This window comes from Lissotriton helveticus, chromosome 5_1 (genome assembly GCF_964261635.1).
Source record: "Lissotriton helveticus chromosome 5_1, aLisHel1.1, whole genome shotgun sequence".
Taxonomy (NCBI): Eukaryota; Metazoa; Chordata; class Amphibia; order Caudata; family Salamandridae; genus Lissotriton; species Lissotriton helveticus.
The window spans coordinates 1,378,790,568-1,378,808,862 of NC_136065.1; the positions used below are offsets into that span (position 1 = coordinate 1,378,790,568).

The 18,295-nt window shown below is 45.6% G+C and overlaps 1 protein-coding gene across 4 annotated transcripts in view; it reads left to right on the forward strand.

Moving 5' to 3' along the window:
• The first annotated feature begins 402 nt into the window (after window positions 1–402).
• Window positions 403–18,295, forward strand: part of LOC144753632 (zinc finger MYM-type protein 1-like) — a 204,934-nt gene continuing 187,041 nt past the window's right edge. For all 4 annotated transcript variants that reach the window (XR_013594440.1, XR_013594441.1, XM_078641259.1 and 1 more), the window contains exon 1: window positions 403–424. The gene's annotated coding sequence lies outside the window, so the exon portion shown is untranslated. The remainder of the gene's footprint in view (window positions 425–18,295) is intronic.

The window sequence follows — 18,295 nt, forward strand, 5'->3', positions numbered from 1 at the left end:
GTGAAGCAGGACTGCAGTGAAGTCACTTTATATTTAATAAATTACGGGATGGGTGCGCTGGTTGTTTCACTTTCCCCCTTCCGGCCCCGGGACAGTATGCGCTCGTTAGGTTGTGGGGGGGGGGGGGGGGGGGGGCAGGGCTGGTGACTAATGCCCGGCCCCTGATTATATTTGTCATGACTCATGACATGCGCAATGCGTGTGGACGAGTAAGGTGTGTCATCGAACAAGAGAAGACCAAGTCCACTGCGTCACCAACCGGGCATGCCCTGTAGCCATCATTTAAAGTATACCCTGGTCCCCTGCCTGGCTAGCTAGCCTTGCGCTGGTCACAGCCTCTCTGCTCGTCCCGCTTGCGCCCTTGAACACCAGCTAACAGAACTGTGGGCCAGGCCCCGCCGATAGAGCTCAGCTCAGGTGTCAGGTGAGTGATTTACTGCTGCCCTAACGCTGGGATAATAAACTAGGTTTTGTGTTAAGATTTAAAGTGGTCCAGGTCACACATTATCCCCAGCATTGAGATCGGAGGGCGGCGGGAGACTGGCTGGCAGAGTGAGACTTTAAAGAAATCCCTTCTTTCTGATGCCACGCACGCACAGTAATACCCTGTTTGAACTTTGAAGTAGGTAGTGTAAACACCCCGTGTGCTGTTGTACATATCCGGTAAAATGATCAGACTTCTTCCAACAGGGACGCTGACTGACGTTATGGAAAAGATGCCACTGGTAACAACAGCGCTACAAGTCCATACCAGTAGAAGAAATGCGCGGCGCTATACAAATGCCGATAACGTAATGTATGCAAACCATGTCTGACTTTGCATAGTGTTCAAGCTGCTTGCCTTTTGTGATAGGCAAATTGCAATTGTAAGTGGTACGGTCGTGTTATTACCAGGTGGGAAAGTTGCTTGTTGTTGGAATTTAAGAAGGCAAAATGCCTGGCGTTTATTTTTTATTAACCATTCCAGTCTGTTATATTCTCCTGGTAGTAGAACATCCAACTGATAACAGCAAAGGGTCCAGGGTAAGGCTGTTCTATTGTTTGGGCCCTGTCGCCTTTGCTGTGCCAGGCAGTACCAGCACCTATAAAGGGGGCAGATGCGAGGTGGAAAAAGTCTGTTCCAAAGAGCTTCAAAATCTGACCACAAGCTCTGAAATGGGGAGCACTTTTTCATTTGAAATGTTTAAAGGACATAAACTATACGTTTTATTGATATTGCCAGATCAAGTACAGTTTGAAGTAATTGCTCATGGAGCTGTGGTGCGGTGCTGCAAAGGTCACAGTCCGGTTCTAAGGTAGGGTGACCAACTGGCATTGGTGCAAATTCAGGTCGGTGAATGTAAAAATTCAGGACAAAGGGACAAAATTCAGGACTAAAATTCAGCACAAAGGGTCAAAATTCAGGACAAAACTTCGGGACAAAAGTTACGTTTTACAGACACGTCAGAGGTGGTCGCGCAAGAGTATATAAGTAAGTAAATAGACAACCACCTAAGTACCAGTCAAAATAAGTTTATATTAGGTTGAGACAATCATGCGCGTCACGTTTTTTCAGTATGGCCGCAGCTCGCTACCTTAGACGATTCAAAATTAGCATCTCGCTCCAGCAGGTACATTAGTCACCAGACAATGGTGAACCACACCTGAATATAAGTGTGGCCGCTTTTATTGTTGATTGAAAACTACTGGACATACAAGGAGCTTTGCAGTGCCAGCCCCCATTAACAAAACCGCTCTCCCCCCCTTTCCACCTCCCAGTGAAACACCCAATGCCCGGTCTGACCAGTCCGGCCTTGCTACCACCCTCCATTGGTGCCCCTCATCTTCACTTAGACCTTCTCTCATGTGTATTTAATTTCTTTTATAGTGTTACTCATCCCAAGTATGTAGGGCAGGGTGTCGGAGTATGTTACATCACGCACACATTATATAGAGACAATGACTCATATTAACGTGAAAGTCATTGTATAGGAAATGTTACTTAATATAATGGGTGCTACAAGGTGTAATCATTCTTTCATCCATCGTTCCATTCTGTCCTTCCATCTGTGTGCCCATCTATATCAACCATTTGCAAACCTATCCACCATATGTCCTTCCATCAATCATTTCACTCATCCATCCCTTCACCCACCCTTTCTCTCATCCATCATTCATCTACCCACCCTTTCACCCCATCCATCCGTACAGTCATCCATCCATTCTTCCGCCCATCCATCTATTCACTCACCCATCCAGCCATTTACCTTTTCACCCATCCATTCACTTACTCATCCATACACCCATTCACTTTCCTATCATCTACCCTTCCACCCACCCATCCATCTATTTACCTTTTCGCTCATCCATACTTCCACTCATTCACTCATCCATCGATCCTTTCCTTTATTATCTATCCATTCACACTTTCATTCATCCATACATCCTTTCCTTTCAGTAATCCATCCATCCATTCACACATTCCTTTACTTATTTACTTTCCCACCTTTTCACATTATGAGCTGAGCCTTTGTCTGCAGAGTCACAGACAGAAGAGGCCCATCAAGAACTTCACCCCTGCTGTAGTTCCTAAAGCAAGGGTTGGGAGAGGGTTCACTATGCCACTGTACATATGCAATCTGAAAACGTAGAAGTCATGAGTTACGCATGATGCACAGTGCCAGGATGCGAGGTGACTGTGACATGGTGTTGTTTCCAGGGCGTTAAGTGGTGTAAAAAAACTTGGGGGTCTCTTCAAAGGGCGTGGTTTAAAACACCTAGGCAAAAAATCTGCGCTTAGCATAGTCTTCCGCCAGACTGGTATTATGTTGTTTCTGTCATTGCATCCAGATGTATACACAAACAAGAAGCCAGGACTGTTGGCTTTGTCAATAGGTGTTAGTTGCTTAAAATGAAAAAGCAGTAACCAGGGCTTTGTTGAATATAATATTGAAAATAAAAAAACAACCGCAAAGGTGCACCACAACAAATAAGATAATAAGTGCAAAAAGTATTTAAGCACAATAAAGAAATATAACATGAAGAAATGTTGTTAGTCTTCTTTTAATCTTTAATTTTCAATTTGCAGTGAAATATAAACAGCCGACGCGTTTCGTTCCAAGCCGGGACTTCTTCAGGGCTTTGAGTCTATAATACGTCGCTTTTGAAGGCAGGATAATGTAAAGGGAACCGGAGTCCAAGGATTGCCTTCCCAGCAACTTTACTCCTGTAGGAACACAACGTCGCTGGGGGTGTTTCGCTGGAACGAGGGATGTGGATGGACGCCGGCCGTTTTATCAGGAACGACCTGCTGGAATACAGTGCCCATACCCCACTCCCATGGACTAATAGGACCTCCAGTCCTCTACTAGATCTATAGATCACTCAGTAGTTGACCAAAGACAGGTATACAATTAAGGTGGCAAGACCGTGCTCACCACTCAGGAACATTTGATAAACATTGCCATTTTCGCCTATTAGCATGTTTACAGTCCAAACCTCTTAAATTCGACATTGCTACGAAATAACACACATCAGGAGTAAAGTTGCTGGGAAGGCAATCCTTGGACTCCGGTTCCCTTTACATTATCCTGCCTTCAAAAGCGACGTATTATAGACTCAAAGCCCTGAAGAAGTCCCGGCTTGGGACGAAACGCGTCGGCTGTTTATATTTCACTGCAAATTGAAAATTAAAGATTAAAAGAAGACTAACAACATTTCTTCATGTTATATTTCTTTATTGTGCTTAAATACTTTTTGCACTTATTATCTTATTTGTTGTGGTGCACCTTTGCGGTTGTTTTTTTATTGTACTAAAATTCCTTGGGGAATCGGCACAGTGATGATGGGTGCCATTCAGTGTGCACACAATCCCCTTCATTAATTTAAGGGATATCGAATATTTTTGGGAGAAAGTTAGTCAGGTGCTGACTCTAGGAAGGGTCCATCATTTCAGTTTGTTGCATAATATTGAAAATACCTCACTCTAAAATGATGTGACAGTAAAAGAACGATAATGCCTTCTTTTTTACTTGTTTTTCAGGCTTCTTTAAATAAACAGTTTTTTTCACGTTGCAGCATGGGCGTTTTACCTTTTTTTTAACAGAATGCCCTGCTGTACACTAAGGTAGGAGGAGGCTGCCACATGCTTTAACACCCCCAGACTGCCACATTGTCATTCTGTATGTGGCAATCAGCTCCATACAGAATTTCAAAGGGCGGGTGAGGCTGCTCTTGTGCTCCAGGAGGAGCGCGATGCGCCAGCATCAAGGGGCTGAGGCTTCTCACAGGGGAGCAGTGCTGCTCCCCGTGATGGCCAAAATTTCGGACAAACGGCGTCCGTAAAAGGGATCCTCACGGACAACGGACGTGAGGTCCCAATTACGGATGGTCAGTGAAATTTATGGACGGTTGGTCACCCTATTCTAAGGAGCCTGTCCGGCTGTATGGAAGCCTGCCTGCCTGCTGAGGTTGAGGATGAGGTGGCCGGCTACCAGGTACACTCGGGACGCCTGGGATCACCCGGAAGCCATCTCGGAGGAGCAGAGTCAGAGAGGAGTGGAGCAAGGAGAGAGCAGAGAACGAAAGGCGAAAAGAACAGTGGCAAGGGGTGAGTGGAGCGCATGACTGAGTGTGGCAGCTGTAGCAGCTTGCCGCAGAGAGTGAGCCCAGGCCCTGCGGAAATGGCCTGGTTGCTGTTTGCGGGGGGCCTGGCGAGATCCGGCTCAGCGTACAGATCCTCACCACCGGCTTCCCTGCCTCACCAAATACCACCCTCGCTGCCTCTCCACAGACCTGTGCTTACCGATCCAGGGCTACTGTGAAGTTGCTGTGAAGTCACACCGGTGAGCAGTTGTGAGCAATGGTGATATGGCAAAACCCTGACACTTGGACACCAGCATTTCAGCTCTTCAGGCCAGCTCTGGCTGCCGAGTACATACTGTGACAAACAACAAACAGAGGAACCACCTGCCTGCGCGCTCGGTGCTGCGAGCCACTGGAACAGGAACATGCCACAACTTCAACAGATAATGGCCCCGCTGGGCTTTTACAGACTATAGCTCAGCGCAGACGTCATTATCAACAGTTTCCCCACTCGCCAAACCAACCTAAGTTCCTGTCCCAGGACAGGCTGAAGCGTCATTACAATTACCGTCTGAGGTGCTATCGTGCGTGCTGCCCGGAAATGGAAATCTTTCAAGGGGTAGGGCAGCGTGAGGGCGGGCGTATGACTTCAGGTTTATTAACTGTTGCACTGCAACGCACTCCTCCGTGCCCCTTACCTCCACAATCCTTTTTGTTGTCACCGTGTCACCCCATATGATGGTGTCACCCGGTGCGGTCCGCACCCCCGCACCCCTCTAGTGGCGCCACTGCCTCAGGGCTACTTGGGTCTGTCCGATGGAAAGGACCACCATCATTCACGCTGTGTAAAGGCGCCAACAGAGAGCACCAGAACGCGCTCCTTTTGATTAAGGATGTTCTCACACTGCCATGCCAACAAAATCCCTCTGTGTGCATACCAAATATGGAAAGCCGAATGCTACACTATGTTTCCATACCCTCCACAGGCTTCAGACACAAGGCTCACCACCAAACCTTGCTTCTGCGGTCTATTAAAAGGTCCCGAGAGTGTAGGTTCTTCAGTGACCAGAGAACAATGTAGATGGCAGTGTCTAGCGTGGAGGGTTAAATACTGTCATACATCCTTCCACAGAGGTCTCCATGAAGCGCCATTGTTCATTTATTGGGAAAGTTTGATATATTTAGTTTGGAGACGACTTCTAGGGGCCAGCAGATACAAAGGTGCTCTTTCACCGCCCCAATACTTTCCACCTGTTAGAGCGGTGACCGAACACTTCATATGCCATCCATTACTGAGGACGTGTTGGTTAGTAGCATGCCTGGGGTATCACTTCTGGAATGTGTCTGTCTATGCTGCCCGGGAAACATCCCCAGGCCTGCGGTCCATTGGGGAAATGCCCTTTTAGTAGTATGGTCAATCTGGACCTGGTGTCAGTTATCAGTAAATTTCCTTCAAAGTTCTGAAACACATTATTTCTAGCCATTATATTATACCCGCAGTACATTGGCAAGAAAAAAGAGCATGTGATTGGTATAAATCCACATTAAACACCGTGAGGTGTCCACTTAGTGAATGGTCCCCTTCGGGCTGGGGAGGGGTGGGGGCGAACATATTTCTTCTTCTGTGCCAATTCTACTGAAGAGCCATTCTCGCAGAAATGCCGCTTATCAACCAATAACCTCCTCAAAGGAGTCCAGAAAATAACTTGACTGCAGTCTTTCACCACAATGAAGCCAAATCTATCTTTCCTCAGAAGACGCTGTCCAGAGAGGGATTGTCCATTAATAGGGGAAGAGCCATCCATGAACAGGGTGGTGACGTAGTTATTCGTCTCAATAGGGGCACCACAGCCAGAAGAGAAATAAGGAAAAATCGTTGTTCAGAAGTTATAGAACCTGATAATTGTACTGAAATTAACTTTTTTTTAAAGTTTGCGCCTTCTTCGTCTTCTTTTACGGTGAAATAACATTTAACAAGAGACAAACACACAGCTACCCAATATAATGTGCCTGCTGTTAATGCTGCATGCTATTAAGCTACGTGCTGCTAACGGGACGGACGTTCACTTCCACACATTATTCTACAGGTGATATAATGCCCCGACTCTGAGACTGTTACCAATCCACACCCTTCTATCAAAACATCACTTGTATGTCTCTCCCCTTTCTGTTTCTTTTCATCAATAGTGTAATCATTAGTCTGATATTCTTACACTCTCGAAGATCGCTACATTGGAGAGAAAGTGTTCACTACAGCAATAACCAACAACCCTCAACTCTCAAAGTTCCTGACACTCCTGTTCTCCTGCCACTGGGAGCTCTCCGTCTTGTTGCTAGACACATGACACGTCTTTCCCTTATGCTTTTTGTCCATCTGGCATAGTAGCCCCTCCCCTCCTCTGCTCTCCTACCCTAATGGTGTAATACCTCCACCATTCCCATCTCCTCTCCTGTAGCAGTGAATTCTTTTTTTTACAGAGGATTCAATTTTTTTAACTTTATTGTGTACGTGCTATTTCCGACACCCCAAGAATGTGAAGCTGAGTTTGAAAATGTGGGCAAACAGAATAATTATCCATCTTTGCATGATAGTGTCATATCCATAGCACTTTGCAAGTTCATCTTGTATTCTTAGGGATGAAGAAAAAAATATCGGAACTCCACATGGACAGTGAGCTAATTTCACTTGTCTGTTGAAAGTAGAAATGCAAAGACAGTTGGGGCCAGATGTAGGAGCCTTTGGCCGTTTCCGACCGGTATTAGGGTTTTCAGATGTAGGGGGCTGAAAATTACAGAATCGGTATATTTACCGATTCGATAAAATTACCGATTCGGTAAATTACCGAATCGATAAATATACAGATTCTGTAATTCCAAATGTAGGTGGCACAGTTTACAGTGCCACAGGCCCTTAAGAGTCGGTATTTTACCACACAATCCTATTGTGTGGTAAAATACCGAATTCAGGTGTGCATGTACATCTGTGCATGCACACCTGTGCAATGTGACACACAGACATGCCCTTAGGGCATGTATGTGTGCCACATGTCACACAAGCCTGTACTTGTGGTGCTAGAGGGTGTCAAAGTGACACCCCCTGCACCCTTGCAGGATTCGGTATTTACCGATTCTGTAAATAGTAAATACCGAATTTTACAGATTCGGTAATTCAGATTTTAAAATTACCTAAATCTGCCCCCTTCCCATTTACAGACTCTTAAATACCAAATCGGTAAAATTCGGTATTTAAGAGTCTGTAAATGGGAATTACCTACATCTAGCCCTAGGCCTTCCTTTAATGTTCTTTTGCATGGAAGGATCTTTATGCATGCTTAAATTCTCATCAAACTCAAAAGATAATGGGACGAATGCTTACAATTTGTTTTACCACTGGCAATTGCTCAGAGTAGCATTTCACACCATCATTCTTCTGAACTACATTTCGCCTTAGTTTGGACTCAGCCATATGCAAATCAGTCTTGACTCTGCTCCAATAGGAACAATCCAGCCAGGACTACAAGGCGGGGTCCTCCCTGAACCAGAACACAAGCAACCCAAGACTGGTTTCATGCTGATTCTGGCTCCTCAGTCGGGTGTAGTATGGTTTGGTTCCAGTGGCACAGTGAGGGACCCGAGCCATGATGAGATCTGATTGGCTTCCACCACTACACCCTACAGAAATGATACATTAATACAAACATCTGCATCAGTGTTCTGAAGCATCCAAACAGTTTTTTTCCTCAGCCTTGTTTGCCTACCTGTTTTGCAGTGCTTACTAATGAAGACCTTATGATTGAAATTGCTTCCTCAGTTCACGTTATTATCATGCACAACCCTTGACCGTCGCTAGTCTGTAGAATGCAGATAATTCAACAGTCTATTTCTCTTGACTTTCGCAGGATACTGAGTTATAGCTTGTGTACTTCTCATGTATATTGTCAGACGAGTATTTATGGAATTGCAGGTTTGGGTTTCTCTTTCAAAGTTTCAAGGTATTGTCAATTCTATATCAGACCCTTCATAGTTGTTCTTTGTTCTTCAGCCATAGTCAGTTCCTGAGACAATAGGATCACTCCTTGGCATTGTTCTGATTGCTGCCTCAGTTAAATAATCTGCTTTTGACAGTATTGTTGCAAATGGCATAGCGTGTATGTTGAGAGTGTTTCCCACTTTCTCACTAGAACTTACAGAAACACAATATAAAGGCATTTCAATTAAATGTTGGAGGTTTCAAATTAAAATATGCTAGATTTCTGGGTGGTAGGGCAAAGTGGTACATGGTGGGCCGCGCCGGGGGGGGGGCCTCCATGTGCTTTGCAGGGGGGCCCCCTCAAGTTTCGTTACGCCACTGTGCAGGGAAAAGGTCCCCCTATTCTTAACAACCTTTTCAAACCTCATAAAGCAACCAGGAGTCTTCGATCGAATGACCTACATTTAGCCGAGGTCCCCAGAATCAGGAAGTCCCGCACCGGAGGGCGCCTTTTCTCCTACAAAGCATCCAGGCTTTGGAAATCTTTGCCTCTTCCTATTCGTCAGGAAACCAACCACCTCTCATTCCGCAGACAACTGAAGACATGGCTTTTCCCATAAAATTCCACCTGCTCCTTACCGCACCTCCGCAGCGCTGGGATGCCTCCGGGTAGCCATGCGCTATATAAGAGCATATTCTATTCTATTCTATTCTATTGTCGCCTGAAAAGGCAGTTTTTAAGTTGGTTGTTTCCTAAGATTCGTACAATTGGCTTTGGGTTCACCCCCCTGCAACTACTGGCTTTTTCAACCATCCTCTTTCAACCATTGGCTCAGATCTTCATCAGACACATCATGGTGCAGCCAAGAGGAATATTTCACTCTCATCTAAGGTGATAAGCTGATTGGGTGTAACCTTCTACCTCCCATGCAGTGTATGTGCATTGCTATGAATGAGGTAATATGAACTGGCGTACCCTGCCCATAGCAGAGGGATGCCATTAGTCGTGCCATGGGCACGAGCCTATCAGGGGGTCTGTTTCTCATCTTGCGACCGGTATGACGTGATTCGGGGCGCCGAAGCAAGAAGTAGGCCTTAAGAAGGAAGCGGCCCTAGAGTGCTTCCTCTTTGTCCCATGGCCACACGGCAGTCAACATCTCTGGAAGCTCTGGACCTGCCGCGGGAGCCACATCGTAAGCAAACATGCACCCACCCACACCAGGAGCATAAGGCAGAAATTTGAGCAGAAGAGAACAGGTCTACCCTAGACATTGGACTGATTGTCTGGCCTTTACCCCTTGATGGGGTAGTGATCTTGTTGGGCACGGGGCTAGCTGGAGGAGGGTCTAACCTGATGGTGGTCTGGTGGTCCTGGACCTTTAAGCCCTACCCTGGCTTGCCTGGAGCGGTTTATGAATGGGGGCTTCGTTTTTGAGGCGTGTCAGGCCCTAGGTACCCCAGCAGGGACAGTGCGTTATGTGGTGCTGTGGAGTTGTATGCTATGGCTATGTATGCGATGTAGCTCATTCTGTGTACGTTAATACTTCGCCTAGTCAGAGGCAAAAGCTTGTATAAAGGAATGTTGATGACATTATTTTACCAAGAACCATTGCTGAGGAATGAGAATTGTGGGCGCCTGATGCCTGCCCCTGCAGGGAAGGCATGTGAAAAGAAGCTGCTAGCTACAATATATGGGTGAACTGTTTATCACTGGACTGAGGAATCGTAGATAAAAGTATTTTAGTTTATTTATCTCAAGTCAATTTCTGTACCATCTGTATGCGGTCTTCCTGTTTTCCTTGTGTTTATATCTAACACTTTATGACTGCCACTTCTTTAGCCAATGTTGCTTTCCTTGATTATGCAGCTACGTCATAGCAATACCAGACAATTGGACTTTGTCTGTCATCCTCTTGGGATGGGATGGTTCTTTGGGCGGTGAAGCTGTGCGACTTGCACGTGGTGCGCGCACTATTACATCTTGCCGCCTCTGTCAACATATCGCTGCTAATGAATGCAAAAGCACAACCTCGTGCATACCTATTCTTTACTGGCGTTAGCACATTAAACCCAGACCTATTGGCTTTGCTAGTGCTTGCTTACCATATGTAGTGGCACTGCGTCAGGTCGATGACGCTAGCTGCTGGACTTTTGAGGCCAACAGTACTTCGGGTATACATTGTCCGAATTAAAAAGGGTTTGCCGGAAAAGTTACAGTTTTTTTCTTCTGGCCCTACAGATAGATGCCCATGTAAACCTGATGAAAACGATTTTCCATCCGGCTCTAGCGGAGGCATTGGGCGGTGTTTACCAGGTGAATTCCCACTGCCATTCTTGTTATGAGCTCTAAACGCTTCCCTTCCAGGAGGATGGAATGCTACAAATATCTGCACGGTTCTTAAATATGTAGTTAAATCTTTGTCCAGAATGTAAAAATATATTTGAAAATATCTACTTGAAACCCTTAAAGAGCGGAACTAACAATGATTTTGAGGCCCCGGTATTATGAAAAACTAAGCTGCACTGTTTGATGACTGGGCTACACATATGCTCTCACCATGCCTTGCATAGTAAGGGAAGTACAAGGGTCTTTTTCTCAAATATGTGTATTCTTTGCTGCGGTAATGGAAGCTATGCGAGCAAGGCTACACGTTAGCCGAAACGCGTCATCCTGCCCGACATCTCGCACCATTTATAATTAAACAAAGTCACTGCATCCAGCAGTGTATGCTGATTTTGGAGTCCGTGTCTTTCTCCGTTGGTGGTTACATGCGCCGGAGCGGTAATTGGTGATATATATATATATATATATATATATATATATATATATATATATATATATATATATATATATATATATATATATTCACTGAAAAAACCATAGGTTATAGACCATATATAGTTAGGAATTAGCATTTAAAAAACCTTATTTTACTCACACAAAACCATTGAAATTCCATATATAGTTAGTTGCACTAACTATATATCGCGCACCCGCAATCCACTGCTGATCATGTCACATATTACATCATTCATGACATGGTCAGTGACATCACTGATGACATCACTGATGACATCTCAAATGACATCACTGATGACATCACTGATGACAACATCCAGTGACTGTATGTTTCTGTAAAGTTAAAATATGTCTTACATATTGAAGAATGAGTGGATGTATAAGTGTCTGGATGAAGGATTTAGTAGGTGCGTGACTGACTGTATGAGTGAGTGATTAAATGTGTCTCACTGAATGCATGGGTTAGTGACTAAACTGTCTTAATTTGTGCATCATTATGTCTGTTGTTCTGTAAACTGCTGCATGTGTTGATCATTAGCTTTACGAGAGGCTATATGTGTTATTAATTGGTTGCCCAAGTATTTCTATGGGAGATTGAGTTTGTGTGGGGGTGGCTGGAAGGTGTGTGACTCTATGCATAGATGTGTGAGCAGTTTATTCACTAGGTGTATGAGGTCAAGAGTGCATGTGGAAACAGCTACATGGGCAGTTGACTGTGTGCATGAGTGTATTGATGAGTGAATGGATATCTCAATGCTACATGTCATAGTAAGTACATATGTAAAACACAGTACATGTGAGAGTTGGCATATATAAATAACTGTGCATGAGAGCCACTGAATGAGTGAGTGGTTGTATCGATCATTGTGAACTTGTATCAGGGATTGTATAAGAGAGTAAATATGTGTTAGTATATGTTTCAATAAGTAAGGTGTGTTTAACTGTATAGTTGAAGAAATGGAGGTGAGATTGTTTCTTTGCATGACTGACTGGGTGTGTGAGTAACTCCATGGATGAGTGGCAGTGTGTGAGTGTCTGTATACACTGAGTGTATCTAAGGTTATATTAGAGTCTGAAGAGGTTTATCGTATTAGCACAAGAATGATGTCAAATGAGATGTCATCAGTGATGTCATCAGTGATGTCATTTGAGATGGCATCAGTGATGTCATCAGTGATGTCACTGACCATGTCATGAATGATGTAATATGTGACATGATCAGCAGTGGATTGCGGGTGCGCGATATATAGTTAGTGTAACTAACTATATATGGAATTTCAATGGTTTTGTGTGAGTAAAATAAGGTTTTTTAAATGCTAATTCCTAACTATATATGGTCTATAACCTATGGTTTTTTCAGTGAATTTTCAAGGTTTTGTAAATGCTAATTCCTAACTATATATGGTCTATAACCTATGGTTTTTTCAGTGAATTTCAATGGTTTTTTAATAGCAAATATCATAAGCTGTCGAATGTCAAGTACGTGGTAAGTGAAAACATTTTCGTGTTTATGCACACTGATCTGCTTTGAATGGTGCCCCCCCCCCCCTCATTTCTATTAGGAGTACTCTCTCTTTGCAGATAGTGAAAGGTAGTTAACGCAGGCGTTTGCCCCCGTTGTAATCCGTCGTGCCTGCTTCTCTCTCCATTTGATTGATTGTTATCCAAGTATTTACTGTTTTAGAATTAGTTCTCTTTGGTTCATTCTCTATTTACAAACAAACACAGAGTCGCAATACTCTGTTTAGTCTTTGCAGATAACGAAAAATCGTGTAAAAAAAAAGAAAAGGAATCAAGCAAAATCAGTAGGCCACTAATGGGATCTCTTTTTGACCTCGCTAAAATAGAAACATTAGGAACAACCCCTCATGACAAATACAAAACTAGTGAGATGAACTGAACTCCACACAATGATGGCTGCAAAACAGCTCGGCTCCGCCACCCACCCCGCCCAAAATAACGATAAAGAACGGCTGCCATGATTGGTTGCGGAATGGCCACGACGGAGCTACGAAATGGTGCTGCTCTCATGCTAACCCCAGCTTCAGTCTGAAACATCCAGAAACACTGTAGACTACCAATTCGATCAGTTCCGGTAGCGCCCCAATGTAACCCGGTAGAGAAGAACTAGCCCTCCCCTCTTTGACTGATGGTTCTTGTTGCCTGTCCCTTCTGTTGCCATTTAACAGAACTATTTAGCCTGCTGAAAGGGGTTGTGTTCCGACCGCTGGTTGGTGGAGACATTTTGACTATATTCTGTACCTGCGTTGTCGCGTAATGCGCCATATGACGCGCCGCGTTAGCGCATCCGGAAGTCTTCCGGGGCGCGCAGCGCGTAACGTAAGCATAACAAGTCATGTGACTTGTTAATAAAACTTTTCATTGGTTCATTTTACTTTTCTTATTGTAATGATGAAAGGCTTGGTCATATGACCTAAAAATTACGCTTTTCATTACTTCCGAACATTATTTTTTCTTAAATATATGTTATAATGTTCCAGGCTAATGTACTTTCCCGGAAATTTTACAACTGTCCTGCAAGTAAAATATATTCTTTTTTCGAGAAAAAGAGCGTTTCTTCGTCCCATGACGGAGCCGTTGAGCAAAAGAGGGTCGACCTGCTGTCTTAGTCGCCGATACGCCTGAATATGAGATTCTTATCGATCACTTTATGTTGCAGGAATAGAAAACACAACAGCCCTTGACCATTTATCTTTACTGCGTTCCTTCGTATTATACCTTTTACCCTTCATGTAATTGGTCTGCTTTATTTCACTTGCCTTTTAATGATTCTAAAACAGTCACTATTATTAAAAACTTTACCAATGTATATACTACTACCATGTTTTCTTTTAAAAACCTTTATTGTGAAAATGTCATTATACAAATACGAGCCTATAACCACGTGGGCCTGCCACAGAGCAAACTGTAATCGTATATGATGAATAGACATTTACACTGTAGAGGAACGTAACGGGCGGGCCATTAGGTTGCAAGAACTAAGGTGTCTAACAGTTACGGAATCGGTGGACGTACATTTTATAATTAAAATACGACAGGGCCAGTTACAATAAAATTATCTAGATATACATTTGCGGGCAAGTACCATGGGTGACGTTAATTCGAACTTTCAACAGTACAGTAATCAATAACACATCAGAACTTAATATCAATAGGGATGTCGAAATAGTCAATCAATTCTCGTCCCCGCCCGCCATGTGCTTCAAAACTGCATACGTATCTCGTGATTTCAAGGTTCTGCAACCAGTACACAACAAGGAGTTACAAGTCCCATTTATTCCGGCGCCATTTTGGGCGAGGACGGGCAGGTCCAGGATATAGTCAAAATGTCTCTACCAACCATCGACTATGATGATGTTCATATGCTGTATTTATTAGAGTAACACTCATCTGTCCACATGAAATTAATTTGCCACAATCTAAACATGTCATTTTAATCTTTCCAAAGTTCTTCTAAATATTTGGGACCGTTTCCCTTGCCTCTGAAGCTCTCAGTGCCACTTCTTTGATGAATGTACTAGCAGGTCAGGGGTTCTCCTCCAAATCTCTCTTTTATGCAGCACTATAATTAATTGGTGCCACCTCTCCATATGACGATGCATGGTATAGTTACCACAACTATATTTTTTTTCGGTTCCTCTGGAGAGTTCATCGTGGCAGATGAAGCGTGTAACGTACCGGGCATTTACCTTTTTTTGCATGTACAGGAAAGGAAAAAAAATCGAGCGTCCGAGTTCTAAGGTGTCCCAGGGCCATTTTAGTGGACCAGGCCCAAATCCAAAGAACAGGCCGCCATTTTGAGAGTCCTCTTGCAGCCGCCTGTCGCTGTAGCATCAAGAGCAGCCGAAACTCAGCTGAATGGCAACTGAAACGGTAAAGGGGCGCCCCACTACAGCAGACGAGCCTCCACCTAGGAAGGCCCATTCACGCCGGCTCCCCCCCCCTTCGGGCACCCCACGCCGTTATTCGGAGCAGTATTGTAGGATGGCGACACCAGTGCCGCAACTTGCTAGACATCACCTCGGTGGTAACCGAATCTCAACGCCTTGTGGTGTCTTCTATTCAAAAAACATTGTTATGCTGCCTTCGACCTATTCGCCGCAAGTGCGCACACAACTCAACTGCATAGCTTGCTAGACACCACCTCGGTGCCATCCGGATCTTGGAATGTCAGCACCTTTTGGTGTCTTCTCTTCAGAAAATATTGTTGCGCTGCCTTTGGCCCCATTCGCACATCAGTCCGCTACTGACGCCATCTCACAGGCTAATGGGGCGCCCCACGCCGACTTTCAGCATTGTAGAATGACCACACCAGTACAGCAACTTGCTAGACATCACCTCGGTGCCATCCGGATCTCGGCGCCCCACTGCAGATGAAGTGCCTCTCAACTATGAAACCACCACAGTGACATCCGGATCTTGGCGCGTTGTGCTGCCTTCGGCCTATTCGCACATCGGTCCGCTACTGACGCCATCTCACAGGCTAATGGGGCGACCCACGCCGAGTTTCAGCATTGTAGGATGACCACACCAGTACAGCAACTTGCTAGACATCACCTCGGTGCCATCCGAATCTTGGCATCTCAACGCCTAGTGGTATCTTCCATACAAAAAATATTGTTACGCTGCCTTTGGCCCCATTCGCACATCAGTCCGCAACTTAGACATCACCTCGGTGCCATCCGGATCTTGGCATCTCAGCGCCTTGTGGTGTCAGTCAGAAAATATTGTTGCGCTGCCTTTGGCCCCATTCGCACATCGGTCCGCTACTGACGCCATCTCACAGGCCAACGGGGCGCCCCACGCCGACTTTCAACATTGTAGGATGGCCACAGAAGTGCGACAACTTACTAGACACCACCTCGGTGCCATCCGGATCTTGGCGCGTTGTGCTGCCTTCGGCCTATTCGCACATCGGTCCGCTACTGACGCCATCTCACAGGCCAACGGGGCGCCCCACGCCGACTTTCAGCATTGTTGGATGGCCACACCAGTGCGGCAACTTACTAGACACCACCTCGGTGCCATCCGGATCTTGGCGCGTTGTGCTGCCTTCGGCCTATTCGCACATCGGTCCGCTACTGACGCAAACTCACAGGCCAACGGGGCGCCCCACGCCGACTTTCAGCATTGTAGGATGGCCACACCAGTGCTGCAACTTGCTGGACACCACCTCGGTGCCATCCGGATCTTGGCGCGTTGTATTGCCTTCGGCCTATTCGCACATCGGTCCGCTACTGACGCCGCCTCACGTGCCAACGTATTTTCTACGCATTTTATACCCTATGTCATACCACAGGTCATGTGACTTGTTTATAAAACTTTTCATTGGTTCATTTTACTTTTGGTTTCCTAATGATGGAAGGCTTGATCATATGACCTAAAAACAACACTTTTCATTGGATGAAAACTTTTTTTTTTTTCCCAAACGATGAAAGCCCCACCTTGTTTCTGGATGTTTCAGACTAAACTGGCGTCAGCATGAGAGCACCACCATCTCGTAGCTCCGTCGTGGTCATTCCGCGAGCAATCATGGCAGCCGCTCCCCACCAGAAGCCTGCAGGAGTCGGGGCCCCCAAAACCTTTGATGAATTCTCAAGGCGGAGGGGACGCTTTCGAGAATGGGGTCCAAGACCTAGCAGACAAGCGTCCGATTTCCAAGGTGTCCCAGGGCCATTTCAGTGGACCAGGCCCAAAAAGGAAAGAGCCTGCCGCCATTTTGAGAGTCCTGTGACAGCCGCCTATCGCTGCACCGCAAGAGTGGGCGCAACTCAGCTGAATTGCGGCTTTTGACACAGTGGACCAAAAACGGACGGAATGGCAACTGAAACGGTAAAGGGGCGCCCCACTACAACAGATGACACTCCACCTGGAGAGGCCCGTTCACGCCGCCTCCCCCGGGGCGCCCCACGCCGTTATTCGGAGCTGCATTGTAGGATACCAAAACCAGTGCGGCAACTTACTGGACATCACCTTGGTGCCATCGTTCTGCTGCCTTGGAACTATTCGCACAACAGTTTGCTACTGATGACCCACCCCCCGCGACGCCCCACGCCGTTATTTGCTGGGTGGCAACTTACTAGACATCACTTTCGTGTCATCTAGATTTCGGCGCGTTCTGCTGCCTTGGAACTATTCGCACAACAGTTTGCTACTGATGACCCACCCCCCGCGACGCCCCACGCCGGAAATCTGGACGTTGTGCTGCGTTGGGACTATTCGCACAGCCGACCGCTACTTCGTTGTTTTTCCCTAAAAATGTTTATATGTTATTACTATTTTTGTTTTCTTGTATATATTTATAAATTATTAAAGTTTTATAATCTTACTACTTTGTCGGAGTGCTATATATTTTTAATGTGACACATAATTGTAAAAACTTTGATGTACAAAGAGTCATCCCTGGAATCTTCCGCTTCACGCTCGGTCCCCTCCCCAATCACAATACAGGATGGTTTTCAGATAATAGCAACGCTTCTGCTGTGACGGATCTCATCGAGTGTGGGCCTTGATCTACTATAACTCCTTTGAAGAGGGGTGATTCTTTACAGCTGTGGCCATAAACTACATCTGCAGGGCTAGCTGATAGCCTAGGACCGGCCTGGACAATCGGACACAGAGGAAAAGAAGTGTAAGAGGGTGCGGTAGTGAATAGGGCGAAAGGGAGGTGTCGGGCGGGCACAGGGTGTGATTCTCAGGGAAGAGCAGCGCAGATGGGGGGAGGTTTATTACCCATGCATAAGACAGAGAGCGGGGGTGACCACTGCCTGGGTGAGATGCTTGCGAGGGTGGGGAGCCATGCTAAGGATCGACAGCGTGCACAGAGTGGGTCTGGTCAAGGCATCTAAAATGGCTGCCGTGCACGACAAAAGTGTGGCATTTGAAAAAAGACAAGATGGCGCAGACAATGTTTTTCAACACTTCCTGATTTCCTTCGAATC